The 13,766-nt window shown below is 42.5% G+C and overlaps 1 protein-coding gene across 3 annotated transcripts in view; it reads right to left on the reverse strand.

Annotated features, from left to right (window-relative positions):
* Window positions 1-13,766, reverse strand: part of ARHGAP25 (Rho GTPase activating protein 25) — an 86,656-nt gene that overhangs the window by 51,347 nt on the left and 21,543 nt on the right. The gene's annotated exons all lie outside the window — the stretch shown is intronic.

Genomic DNA, 13,766 nt, shown 5'->3' on the forward strand with positions numbered 1-13,766 from the left:
ACAGGCGGACTGACTGAGGGACATGTGGCAGTGAGCAAAGAGGCGGAGAGGAACCCCAGAGAGGGCTGAGAAGAGGGGGGACCACAGCCAGGTCCAGCTCAGGGGTCCAGATCTGAATCAGAGAAAATACCCCCTGAGCCAGAGAAGCAGCCGAGGGCCCGGCTCCCGGTCAGGGCGAGGCCGGGAACAAAACCCTGGCGGCCTGCGGCTCGCTGCACAGGCAGTCCGGCAGCGCCGCGGGCCCCGTCATTCTGCAAAGCGAAAGGTTGGCTGGAGCCTTCTGAAGAGGAAGTGGCCGCAGCATCTGACAAAGGTGCTTCCTTTTTCCTGCGTGGGAGTTAGTATCTGTCAAGAGAGAGGAGAAAATAATGCCTCCGTCTGAGGGCTCGGGGTGAGTCCCACGCAGCTGCAGAGGCCGCCGGAAGCCGCCCGGGCACTCTTCCACAGCGGCCGGCTAGAGGAGGGGCCGCGCGCTGCACGCCGCGAGAGCTCCGGCCTCGCCGTGGAAAGCAGGCCCCCTGCAGCCGGCCCCACTCAAACCCCAGACCCCGGCCACAGGGCCAGCCTGCAGGGACTTGGCACCTTCCGAATTCTCCCACCCTGTGTCATTAGTGCCGTTCTGTCCCCGGCCCGGGGACAGAACCCCAGCCCTTTCTGCTGTACGAGGACCTCACCGCAGCTGCCTTCCTATTACCTTTGCAGTTAGGTTGTCGCTGCCAGTAGAACTCGGAAGCCGGATTTGAAGCCAGAGCCCCTTGAACCTGCTGCTTGGTTGTAAACTGGCTTTTGTTTTCACACAGGAGTTCTGCCTGCCATTGGATTAAGTGAGGCCTGTACCGACCCATCTTTTCTCCACGGTAACTCCCACCCAGGACCACTCTCTCCTTTCCTTGCTTCCACAGCACTCCGTCGATCACCCTGGTCCCCAGTCAACACCTCCTTCTGAGCCCCATCTTCCTTCTTTCCCAGCCAGTTCAATGATGCCCTTGTCTCCTTGGCCCGTGCTGCTGTCCACGCTTGCTAATACCCAGTGTCTGCATTCCTCTCCTTCTGCCAAGTATTGCTGGAGGGACCCCAGAGAGGGCTGAGAAGGCGGGGGGACCAGGGGTAACTGTTCAGCTCCTCTTTTATTCTCGTATACCACAAAGGCCAAAAAAGCAATGAAGTTGGGAGGGTGAAGAGACCTAGGCCCAAGATTCAGGATGAAAGTTCATTCTCACAGCCTTAGCCACTGCATTCTGTAGCTATATCTCCAATAGTATCCAGTTATCACCTTATTTCTACGTTTCACCCTTCGGTCCAGTATTGCTGTCTGAAGAGGACTCCACTATAACTGGGCTCCTTGACCCTCACAAGGGGTCTGAGCTCCCGTAATATACCCTTATACCTGGTTCCGTCTGGCAGTTACTTCTTACCTCCCACCAGGGACCTGGTGAGGTCATTACTAGGTTGTATCCCAGGTTGCAAGAAATATTTGAATCAGCTTCCCATTGGACAGACATCATCATCAGAGTGCTTATACTCAGATGTAGAAAAGGCAGTTTGATATTTTGATGACAGTTTGGTAGCCTGTTTACAGAGGATTTGCTTTATATCAATGTGTCTTGGCAGTCCAGTTAAGAACTTTATCTGCAATCTTGTTCCTCAGTTACTTGCTATCTTCAAGGCCTTCTCTCTGCAATTAAAGAGCAGCCACTCTGGGCTGATCACTTGCTCTAGGGCTGTGGAAATGATCCCAAAGGAACTACAGAATGATTTTGGCAGAGTACAATGGGGAGGGGGGAATTTGAGGACTGTATGCAGCTCTGTTTCTAAGTTAGAGGCTGTACCTTGCAAGGACTCTTATCTGTCCTAGAAAGAGGGCAGAGAGTAGGCAACAAGGAAAAGGACAGACTACGCACAAAACTTTTGAAGAAAATGGAAGAGTGAGGCATCCCAGCAGATGCAGAGGCATTCTTTCCCACCTCAATAGCCTCAGTGAAGTCCATCCCCATGTGGCTTTTGTGATCATTCAACTGAAGCAATATCAGACACGAGAGGGAGGACCCCCTTCTAGCAGTGCCATATGGGGAGCCTTTACTTGGCTTTTGGGGTGATGGCACCAAATGGAGCCAACTCAGGAGAGGGGGAAATCAGGGAGGTGCCACATGGTGACTAGAAGGGCTCAGGCCCCGTGGGCCACCCCTAGAGGCCCACAGACATCATTAGGACCACCGTGGGGGACAGGGGAAACTGAAGGTCTCCAACAGCATTGAAGACGTGGGAAGGAGTGAGCAGAAGTCAAAAAGATACTGCAGATTGGAGAGAATTTGCTCAGCATAGAAGAAATTAGTTGCTGGTATCTTGTTTATAGTCCTGTGAGATTTTTCATGCTTTGTTGCAATAAAAACAACAATAAGAAAAACAAACAAAAAACCCTCCTAGGAGCATGTGTGCATGGCAGAATGACCTGACAAAGGCAGGAGTAAGTGTGAGCATCTTATGTTCTCAGACCTGGCCAAGAGGACCTTTGATGCCCTTGTGTCAGAAAGGCAACCACCATGTCTGCCTACATCTCATCAAGGCTCTGCCTTGCCATGTTTTATATCCATAAACGATACCATTCACTCTATATCCAGCCAATGTTTCTTTAGTGCCTGTTAACATCCCACCATAATTGGTGTGATTATGGGCACTGGGCCATCCGTTACAAGCTAGAGAGCGGGGATAGCTCAGTACAAACTTCCACACTGCTGGAATTAGGCCCAAACCCTGGAGGAGGGAGACAGCTGGAGTCTCAGATGAGCTAAATGTTAAGCAGGGGCACTTTCTATCCCATGTGCAGAGCCATCTCCTCCTTAGCCCACAGTGTTGCTCACCAGCCAGGCCTAGCATGAGATGATTAAAATATCTAAGAAGAAAGTCTAGGGCCTTGAGTTTGTCTTGGTTTTGATTAACTTTCCTTGTTAGGTTCTTTGAACAGTCTCTCTTCTTTGTGGGTGTGACTTGTGCCGGATAAAGTAAACAAAGAGATCTGTTACTATTAATGGAGCTGTTTCTCATAATGAAAATAATAACCATGATAAGCTTCACTTGTGAGCCAGTCATTGTACCCTGAGTGCAGGTTCCCAGCCATTCAGGAAGGAGATCTGAACCAGGCTGAAGTTTGGAGAAGGGGCTATAGGCAGACCAGGAGGGAAAGGTGGGAAGACAGTTGCTCAGTGTTTACAGAACACTTTGGGGCGAGTGAGAAATGAGGGCCTCAGCGAGGTTAGAAACCTCACCTTACTGTAGTGGAGAGAGGATGAGCATGCCCCTAACACTGCACTGTTCAGTACAGTAGCTACTAACCAAGAGTGGCTGTATACACGTAAATGAATTAAATAGATTAAGTTTAAATTGAGTTCCTCTGTCATACTAGCCATGTTTGAAGTACTCAGTAACCCTATGTGTTTTGTGGCTACAGTACTGGACAACACAGATAGAGAACATTTTCACTATCACAGAAAGTTCTGCTGGTCAGCACTTCCTAGAACCTGAGTACTATCATTACAGAGCGTGAGATGGAAATGGGCCATAAAGGTAAGGTAGCATTTTATCAAACAGAGAAATCAAGCTGGAGAGCCCAGAGAAGAAGATGCTTTAGGGAGAGAGTGAGGCATTCAAACTTGATTAGAGAGGTAGTAGGGAGCTATTTCATATTCTTGAGCAAGGGAGGATCATGATAAAATATAGTTGTATGCTTGGACTGTCCATGCTGAATTTTAGTCTGCAGGTGAGAGAGAGTACTGGAAGGGAAAGAAGAGAAATAGAAGAGGTGCCGCATGCCTAGGGATGTTATTTCTGCAGGAGAAGTTAGCAGCTTTTTGCCCCAAGATGGGGCAGGGGAAAATTAAAGAAGGAAGTGTGAACAGAGAAGTCAGCTGAGAAACATTATCACTTCCTTTCTTCATCTTCTCATTTTCTGCCCTCTAACCCTCAAAATAATCTGCTCTCAATTCTGACTCAGTCTAGATTCTACTTTGGATGGCTGTAAATGTGTGGGTGACGTGTGAATAGTTCTTTCGGAGCTGGGGAAACAATTTCAGATATTTCCTCAGTATGTTGATATGAGCCATGCATTTGTTTGGGAACCATGTTTAAATGGATTTGAAAAGGGAGGAGAATTTACATGACTTCCCCCCAACCCTCTCTTCGGAGCTGTAGACCCATCCATTCAGCTTCCGAATGCACCTCCATGAGAATGTCAAGCTCATCTTGCTTACCACTTCATCAAACTTATCACCTTCCTCCTTCTCACCTCTACCATTACCCTGGCTAGCACTGACACACACACCCAAATCTGCTTTACATCGACTGGTCCCTCTGTTGTACTTGAGTGACATTCTACCAGCCAACCAATCAACACAGGAAGCAGCCTCTTCCTTATATTGAGCACAGACAATATTGCTTATGACGTGAGCCTTCTAAAACAGAAGTCTGATCATGTTACTCCCCTGCCTAAAAGCCTTTGATGACCCCCAACGCCTCCCTCCTAAAAGGTAAAGGCTAAACTACCATGGAGCTGGAGTCCTTTGTGGCTTTTTCTACTGCATTTCCTGCTTTTTCTCCATACCCATCCTGCACTTTCTCCAGGACAGTATGTTAGTCTCTCTGCGGGAATGTCCCCCCAGACCCTCCCCCACCTACATCCAATTCCACCTCTTGGAAAACTCTTACTTACACTTCAAGAGTCCCTTCAGGCCCCACTTCCTGTGAGAAGGCTTCCTGGTCCTGCCAGACTTAGTTGCTCCATGGCTCTGGACCCTTGTCAGTGGGGACACATGTGCATCATAGCCCGCATCACCTTGCTTGGTACTTTTTTCTTACCTTATTTTCTCTCTCATCTTGCACTCTAAGAAGACAGGGGTACTGCCTTGATGTTTTGGCCTTGCTTATCCTTGTATTCTGCACATAACACAGTGCCTAACACAGAGAAGGAAGGAGAAAGTAGCAGAAGTGCACAGGCTTCTACATACACAGCCTTGGGTAAGCCGTGTCCTATCTCTGAGGGCCAGTTTCCTCCTCTGTAAAACTGTGATAATCACATGTATCTTGTGGGGTGATAAATTCATAGGGATTAGTAAAGATAGGTGTACAGGTCCCAGCCAGTGCCTGCTTCTTAAAACGTAGACATTAAATGAAAGCAATTATTATCATAGTATGGACTCAATTTTATACTAAATGAGAGAAAAGAAAAGAAGATATTAAGGAGGGGAGGGACGAAAAGAGGGAGAGAGATGGAATAGAGGGAGAGTAGCTAGACATTGCACAATAACCTAGGTGCAAAGCCAGAGGCCTGGATTAGGATGGAAGAGGAAACAATATGAGAGGCTAATACAACAGGACTCAGCCACCTGCTGAACAAGGAGGATCAGGGGACAAAGATTTTTGTGAGGTTTGGGGTTTGAGTGGCTCAAGTAAAATGGTCTTCCCCATTCATGCATTCATTCATTCATTCATTCATTCATTCATTCATGGTTGAGCACTTGACATGCACCAGAACCATTTTGGGTCCTAAGGCTATAAGATCAGCCAGACCTGACAGATCTGGGAGACCCATTCATGGAAGCAAGGAAGGAAATCAGAGAACAAGGCCAGTTTGAACAGGCAGGTGAGTCCAGGTCTGGACATGATAAAGTGTGAGCATGGACTGAGAGCTTCAAGCTTCCCAAGAGTTTTGGTTTTGATAAGTAAGGCTTATGAATTAAGAAAGAGATCGGGGGAGAAAAGAGGTACAAGTGAAAGCCAGGAGATTTGAATGACATGAAAATCTCCCACCAGAAAAGTATTTGTATAGATAATCAGAAACCAAAGACAAGACAGCACGGAGGAAGACATCACCAAGGGAAGCATTTCTAACTCAAGGCTATGGGGATAAACCGAGATGCAAGACAGAAAAGGGTGCTGTTTTCCTCAGGATTTTTAGTAGAGCTCCACGCCACCTAGAAAAGCATCTGGCAATTGAAGTATCTTGATAAATATTTGCTGAGTTAATAAAATAAATCTTTTAGAATGAAATGTGAGCTACCATGCAGGCATTTTACATTTGCAAGAAATATTGGCCAATTTACCTATTTGTGGGATTTCTGGACATGTTCACCATACCCACTTGAGCAAAGTGGCCAATGGAAGGTATAATCCCTGATCTAACAATAATGAATGTCAGTAGTTACTTATGTATTGAGTACTTACCATGAGCCAACCACAGTGCAGGCACTTTATACGGCTGTGTCATTTAATGCTCATGCTCTTCGTTTACTATGGTGCTTACCGCACCATGTTGTCACCCTCATTTTTCAGACAAGGAATTGAAGCTCACAGGGGTGAAATGATCTGCTCCAGTTAATAGTTAGAAATCTTATTTCAAAGCCCAATTTCCATACCTAAGCCACAACCCAGAAAGGAGCATGTGTTTTTGTGGTAAAGAGAGGCATCCACATTGGAGTTGGAATCCATGTCTAGTAATTCACAGGGTTAAAGAATCCATAGTGATGTGAACAGGAGAGACCATGCCACCCTTCACTGAGCTGGGAACAAAGCTGCTATTCCTAACCTAACATGTGAAGCAGCTGCCTTGGCCCCACCCATTTTACCTCTATATTGTGCATAAAAAACTTTGTGCCACTATTTCCGCCAGTGTATGCTTTGCAAGGCTCAGCAGGCCTTGAAAAAACAGTGACAGAGAAATGGTACTGAAACCTCAGGCCCACCACTGAGGCTGTGCTGACACCCCAACAGGAAAACGGACATATTAGGTAATCCTGCTACGTCTTACCAGCTCCTACCCAAGCTCACGTGAAGAGACCTAGGGATTCTGAGCAAGGCCCAGTGTGGCCGAGGCATCAGGGGCAGGGAGACTGAGCTAAACTGGTGTGGGCTGGCAGTCAGGCCCACATCGCAGCTGAGGAGGGAACCTGCTGGGGAGCTCTCTGAAACAGCAGACTTGGCATGGCTGCTGCCTGAAAATGATAAAAAGATTCATATGTCCTTGCCCACACCTTGCACACACACGCACGCAACACCTCCATCACATTCACGCACACATAAAATGCAGTCCCTCCACCTATCCTGTTATCAGACTGTGGGATGGTAGCCTTCAGTTTCCACCCAGAAGGAAATTAGGATGTTTGACTTCGGAAACTTTAGGCTTACTTTCTGCATCCCTTTTCTGTCTTCAAAGGAAACAGCCCTCCATTGAAAAGCACCCATCATTCAGGGGGTTAGGAGGACTTGTACAACTTTTCCACTTTTAAAACCAGGCATTGAGACTTAGGATGAATTTATCCTGTGACTCCTCTTCTGGATTTTTTTTTTTTAATTCTGAGTTTCATTTTTAACTTTAGTATGAAAAGCATTGCCCCTTCAAAATGCATCTTTACCGTGAGACTGATGACAGCAAACGAGCTTTCTCTCTGTACCTGAAATTAAACCACACGGGTCTTCCCAGGACACTCACCCTTGAGACAAATTTGTATAACCTAATTCATAGAGATATCTAAAAGCTGTTCCCTAAATGCCTGCCTCAATACTTGGGAATTGGGCAGGTTTAATTTTCTTATGTCCTATGGATTCTAGAAATGTCCTTTATTGTTTGACAGGTGACTATGTCAATCTAAAGGAACAAATTCTGCTTTGGAAAAAGGCTTGGCACCAATAGCTATGCCTTCTACAGGAATGGGTAAAAATGCTGTCTCGGTAGCAATATGAGACAGAGGGAAATTATCTCTGTGTGTGAGAGAGAGAGAGAAAGAGAGAGGGAGAGAGCATGCCACAGAACGAGAACGAGAGAGAGAGAAAGGGTCGGGGGTGGAGAACTGACTTTCTGTTTCTTCTTTCTCATCAGCAGCTCTGGAAACCTAAGCCAGCAACAAGTCTTGCAAGGTTTTTCTGCACTCCAACAAATTTGTTTGAGGGTGCTTCTCCAGGACCACCCCACCAGTGTTCATGTTGTGTGGCTTTTGTGTTTCTTAGGAATTTAGAATACAGTTGCCTCTTGTGGGTCTGCGTGTCTCCATCGGTTGCAACACCTTACCCCGCCCTCTCTGCCTATCTCTGCATAACAGGAAGCCACGTGTAATAACAAGAATATTGCAGAATTATGAACGTTTCCTACTGAACACTGCTCCAGAGCTGCCTTTTCCTCAGCACAAGGCAAAGTGGAGATTTGGCAATCAGATGGCGACTTTTCTCTGTGGTGACACTGTAGTTAGTTAAATGCATATGCAAGCTACCTGCTTTCCCAGGCATGAGTGTAAGGAAGAGCAATTCTCATCAGGTAGGACTGCAGGATAATTAGTGCAGTAAGCACTGCCCAGCACCCAGTGGTGTGTTAAATTAGGAAGAGCAATCAAAGTACTGACCCCTCCATTGTCAAAACTAGTCATTCATTTTAGGTAAGAGCTTTTGCTTCACTGGTCACTAGCATTCATAATAAATAAGTGCATTAGGATGCTTGAAATATTTGTATTGCATAAGCATGGATGAATTATATGCCCCGAGTATAATGACCCTTCCAGGACAATGCTTAAGTACTAGCACTGGCCCTTGGGGAAGCTACAAGCCTTTGCAGCCTAACAGACATCACTCCAATCAGTTTCTGGGCCGCTACAGGCCTTAGGGAAGAGTGATTTTAAAGTTTAACTCTACTGAGAGTTAAAGTGACCAATGAATAAATGCTAGCAGTGGGGTGAGACCAGGAAACAAGTCATAATATGTTTCTCCTATTTGACAACCTGATAAAAAGATTCCATTAAAAACTGAGATAATTTTATCATGGATAGAGGATAGATGATACCAATGAATTATTGATTAGTGTTGTTAGTTATGATCAGGACAGTGTGGTTAGAAAATAAAATTTCTATATTTTTCAGGATGCATAGTTAAGCATGGGGAAAAATGTGTCTGGGATTTGTTTTAAAATATCTTAGCGAAAAAAGGGAATAAAAGAAAAAGAAACGGATAGATAAAGCAATGTGACAAAATCTTTTGTTGAATTTCAGTTGTGAAGGGTTCATTATATTTTCTCTGTTGATGTTTGGAATGTTGATATAATAAATAATCTTTTTCAAGATTCTATTAGGCTTAAAAATAAATTCTATAAGCTTGTTGTTTTTTTTTTTCTCGCATGTCAGCTATTGCTCTGAACTTCAACTTGTCCATTTTCCAAGGCCTGCATTTCAGACCGGTTACTCCTCAGAGCACAGTGGAATGACACTGCACAGATGTTACACCACTCACGTACACATCCCCTCCCAGACAGATCCACCCTCCATGCCCCTGCACTGTCACTTTATCAGCTGATGAATGATGAATGGGAAGAACCGAGGGACTCCCGAGGCTTCCAGTATGGGTAGTATTTCCTGCTAAGTCCACTTTTGCCCCAACACTTAGCAGAGAGGGAGAAAGGGCAGCAGGAACTGGAGGGAGCCAAGGGTGGCCTGTGAGGGAACTCAGGAAGGAATGACTACCTAGAATTCTAGGTGACCTCATGGCAAGAGCTTCCATGTCCAAATTTCCATGAAAACGACAAAGGGACTAGCTCAGTAATAGAGGGGAAATCTGAAATGAAAGTAAAAGTAAAGAAGGATGCTGTCTACATGCCATTTTGGGGGAAGAACGATTTCTGTAAGATGTAGGATAGGCAAGGCTAAACTGAAGAGAGCTGGTGGTCCCAAAACTCAATGCACACAGAACAGCCTGCCGCAGAGGGAGTGGAAAGGGCCCGAGAAAAATCTGCACCAACAATGCCTAGAGAGGAACAGCAGCAGCACTGGAGGCAGGGAACAGATAGAGACCTGAGAGCTACTTCCAAGTGCTCACAGAGGCCTGGCTGAGGCATGTTATTTTCAGTTTACCCTGGGTGCCCAAAGTCAGGCCAGACAAAAGCTAATGGCTCTGTCCTGCTGGCTCCTCAACCAGGTCACAATACCAGTGAGAACAGAGGGTGCCTTTCCAACTAACCTGGAGCTACACAAGAAGAAAACAAGCTCTCCATCAACAGAGAGGGGGGCCACCCTCCCTTAACCCCTTAACTGGATGCTTCTTAAAAAGTTACGCATGAGCATACTGTACCACCTAGCAATTCCACTCCTGGAAATCTATTCAAGGGATGTGAAAGCACATTTCCATAACATTTTTCGTATGTGAATGTCTCTAGCAGCATTATGGATGATGTTCAAAACTGAAAACAATCCAGAAGCCATCAATGGGTAACTGGATAAACAAATTGTGGAAAAGCCAAACAATGTAATACTACTCAGAAACACCAAGGAGCAAAGGACTGATTCATGCCATACAATGAACCTCAGAAACATTCAGCTAAGTGAAAGAACCCAAATGCAAAAGACAACACATTATATAAGTCCATGTACAAGAAATATCCAGAAAAGGCAACTCTATAGAGACAGTGGTTGCCAGGACTGAGGGTGAGAGCAGGGATTGATTGCAAAAGAGCTGAAGAGAACTTTTTGGGGTAATGAAAACGTTCTAAAACTGGATTGTGGTAATCATCACACAACTCTATAAATTTACTAAAAATCATTGAATTGTACACTTTTAATGAAGGAATTTTATGGCATATAAATTATACATCAATAAAGTTTTAAAATGAAAGATTAAGAACTAACTGATATATACACATATATATATACACATATATATATATATACACATACATATATATATATATATATATATATATATATATATGGCTGCCATATACACAAAAATCTCACCATGGAAACAGTGAAGAGTAAAACAGTCTCTGCATAGAAAACCTGAGAATAATTCTCTACACCTTTTATACAATGAAGCATGCCAGAAACCCTACAGAGTTAGAGATTTTTGCCTGTTTTGTCACTCAAATGTCTAGAATATTCCAAGAATGCAAGGATACTTCAATATTTAAAAAACTAGTAAATGGTTTAGCCCACCAATAATTTAAAAAGTCGTATTTTTTCAAAGATTGTGAACTTGCTTTTGGTAAATTCAACATTAGTTTATATTAAATGTTAATTATGAAGAACAGAAGACTACATTCTTATACGTTAAAGAGCATCTCAAACCAAAAAAAAAAAAAAAAAAGGGTGGGAGAGAATTGAAAGAATGCTCTATATTGCTGAAAATTGAAAGAACTAAACATTTTTAGGATTCAGGCCAAATATTTGTTTGGTGTTTCAACTCCATATTGAGAAATGATGAAGTATAGCTGAGACTCTTCAAAGAAACAGAAAATTACACAGCAGAAAATTTCTGATACCTCTACTGTGTTAATTGAGAGCTGTGGAGTTTATGAACATTTTCACTGCTGTGACACTTTGCAACTCCACTAAAGATTTTTCAGAGTTTGATAAAGCATTCTTAAAATCCATGAAAGATAATCAAATACCAAAAAAAAAAAAAGTGTCTTTGTTACAGCTAGTGACTTGTGAAAAATTACCAAGTTTTACTTTTTCAAAAATTTTATTATTTACCAGGATTTCTATCAATTTTGGGCTACACTTCATGGTACTTGAGTAAGGCTTTGCAGAATGCAGAGTTTTCTCCGTGATTCTGCCACTGACATACAGCAGCTCTGTTTCCTCTTCAAAGCTGTCAAACATTATCAGCTGCCTGAAAAATGCTTTAGGGGGTTTCTCTTTTATCACCCAAGGTCCTTACAAAAAAGTCAGGACTTATTTTGTATGTATCTGTGAGCAACCGTAGTGCCTCTGTCTGACCTGGGCTTTCTGGGCCCACACACTAGCCTCTGCTTGACATTTTTTTTTTGGCTGGCCACTCCTTCACAGTTCTTATAGAAGAATTAGAAGAGCACCATTTTTGTTTCTTTTTGTGTTTGTTTTTAGCCAGTTGTCATTGAAGGACCAACTAAGCTTTTGTGCAAAGCTGAAGAAGCAGGAACCAGAAATGCACAAACAGGAGGTAAAAGAAGGCGAACCACGAGTGGGTGACACAGCAGGCGAACACTAGGACACCAGGATGCACTCCCAATTCCAAATCCCTCTGGCTTAGCACATCTCATAGCATACGAGATCTTTTGAAGGTGAAAAATGAGTTGTAATATTTGATTTGGGCTATTTTTCTCCAGTTACGACTTGAAATGTTTGATTTGATTTATTTTTTCCATTTATTGAAACATAAAAATAATTAAATCAAACCAAACAATAAAAAATTTAAAAATCAAACAAAACATTTATTGAAATTGATTTTTTAATTTTTTATTGTTTGGTTTGATTTAATTATTTTTTGTTGCAGCAAAACACATATAAAATTTACTATCTTAACTATTTTTGAGTGTACAGTTCAATAGTATTAAGTACAGTCACGTTATTGCGCAACCATCACCGTTCATTTTCAGAACTCTTTTCATCTTGAAAAACTAAAATTCTGTACCCATTAAAGAGTAATTCCCTATTCCTTCTTCCCCTAGTCCCTAGTAACCATCATTCTACTTTCTGTCTCTATGAATTTGTCTACTCTAAGCACCTCATATACATGGAATTATACAGTGTTTGTCTTTTTTGAATCAGTTTATTAGTATAATGTCCTCAAGATTCATCCATGTTACAGCATGTTGCAGAATGTCCTTCCTTTTTAAGGCTGAATAATTTCCATTGAATGTACATACTACATTCTGTTTGTCCATTTATTTGTCAGTGGACACCTGGATTACCTCCATGCTTTAGTTATTACAAATAATGCTGCTTTGAACATGATATACAAATATCTCTTCAAGACTGTTTTCAATTATTTGAATGTATATTTAGAAGTGGAATTGTGGGATCATATGGTAATTCTATTTTTAATTTTTTGAGGAACTGCTATACTGTTTTCCATAGTAGCTGTAACATTTAACATTTCCACCAACAGTGCAAAAGGGTTTCAATATCTTCACATCCTCACCAACATTTGTTATCTTCCAGTTTTTTAATAGCAGCCATCATAATGGGTGTGAGGTGCAATCTCACTGTACTTCAGGTTTGCATTTCCCTAATGATTACTAATATCAATAGCATCTTTTCATGTGTTTATTGTCCATTTGCATATCTTCTTTGGAGAAATGTCTATTAGAGTCGTTTGTCCATTTTTGAACTAAGTTGTTTGTGGGGTTTTGTTTTGTTTTGTTTTGTTGTAGAGTTTAGGAGTTCTTTATATATTCTGGATATCAATCCCCTGTTAGATATATGATTTGCAAATATTTTCTCCCATTCTGTTTTTGTTTTACTTTATTGGTAGTGTCTTTTGATACATAATTTTTAAAATTTTCATGAGGTTTCATTTGACTATTTTTTCTTCTGTTTCCTGTGCCTTTGGTATTGAAAACAAGAAATCACTGCCAAATTCAATGTTGTGAAGTTTTTGCTCCATGTCTTCTTCCAAGAGTTTTATAGTTTTAGGTCTTAAATCCAGTTCATGGGTCCATTTTAAGTTAATTTTTGTATATAGTATTAGGTAAGGGCCTAACTTTATTATTTTGCATGTGGATATCCAGTTTTCCTAGCACCATTTTTGAGAAAACAATCTTTTCCCCATTAAATTATTTTGGCACCCTTGTTAAAAATCATTTGACCATATACATATATGTGAGAGTTTATTTCTAGACATTGTATTCTATTCCATTGATCTACTTTTGTCTTTATGCCATTACTACACTGTTTTGGTTGACTGTAAGTTTTGTAAGTCATTGCATAGTTTTTGAAATCAGGAAATGTGAGTTATCTAGCAATGTTCTTTTTCTTTTTTTTTTT

Source organism: Cebus imitator, unplaced genomic scaffold (assembly GCF_001604975.1).
Source record: "Cebus imitator isolate Cc_AM_T3 unplaced genomic scaffold, Cebus_imitator-1.0 Scaffold23, whole genome shotgun sequence".
In the NCBI taxonomy this organism is placed as follows: Eukaryota; Metazoa; Chordata; class Mammalia; order Primates; family Cebidae; genus Cebus; species Cebus imitator.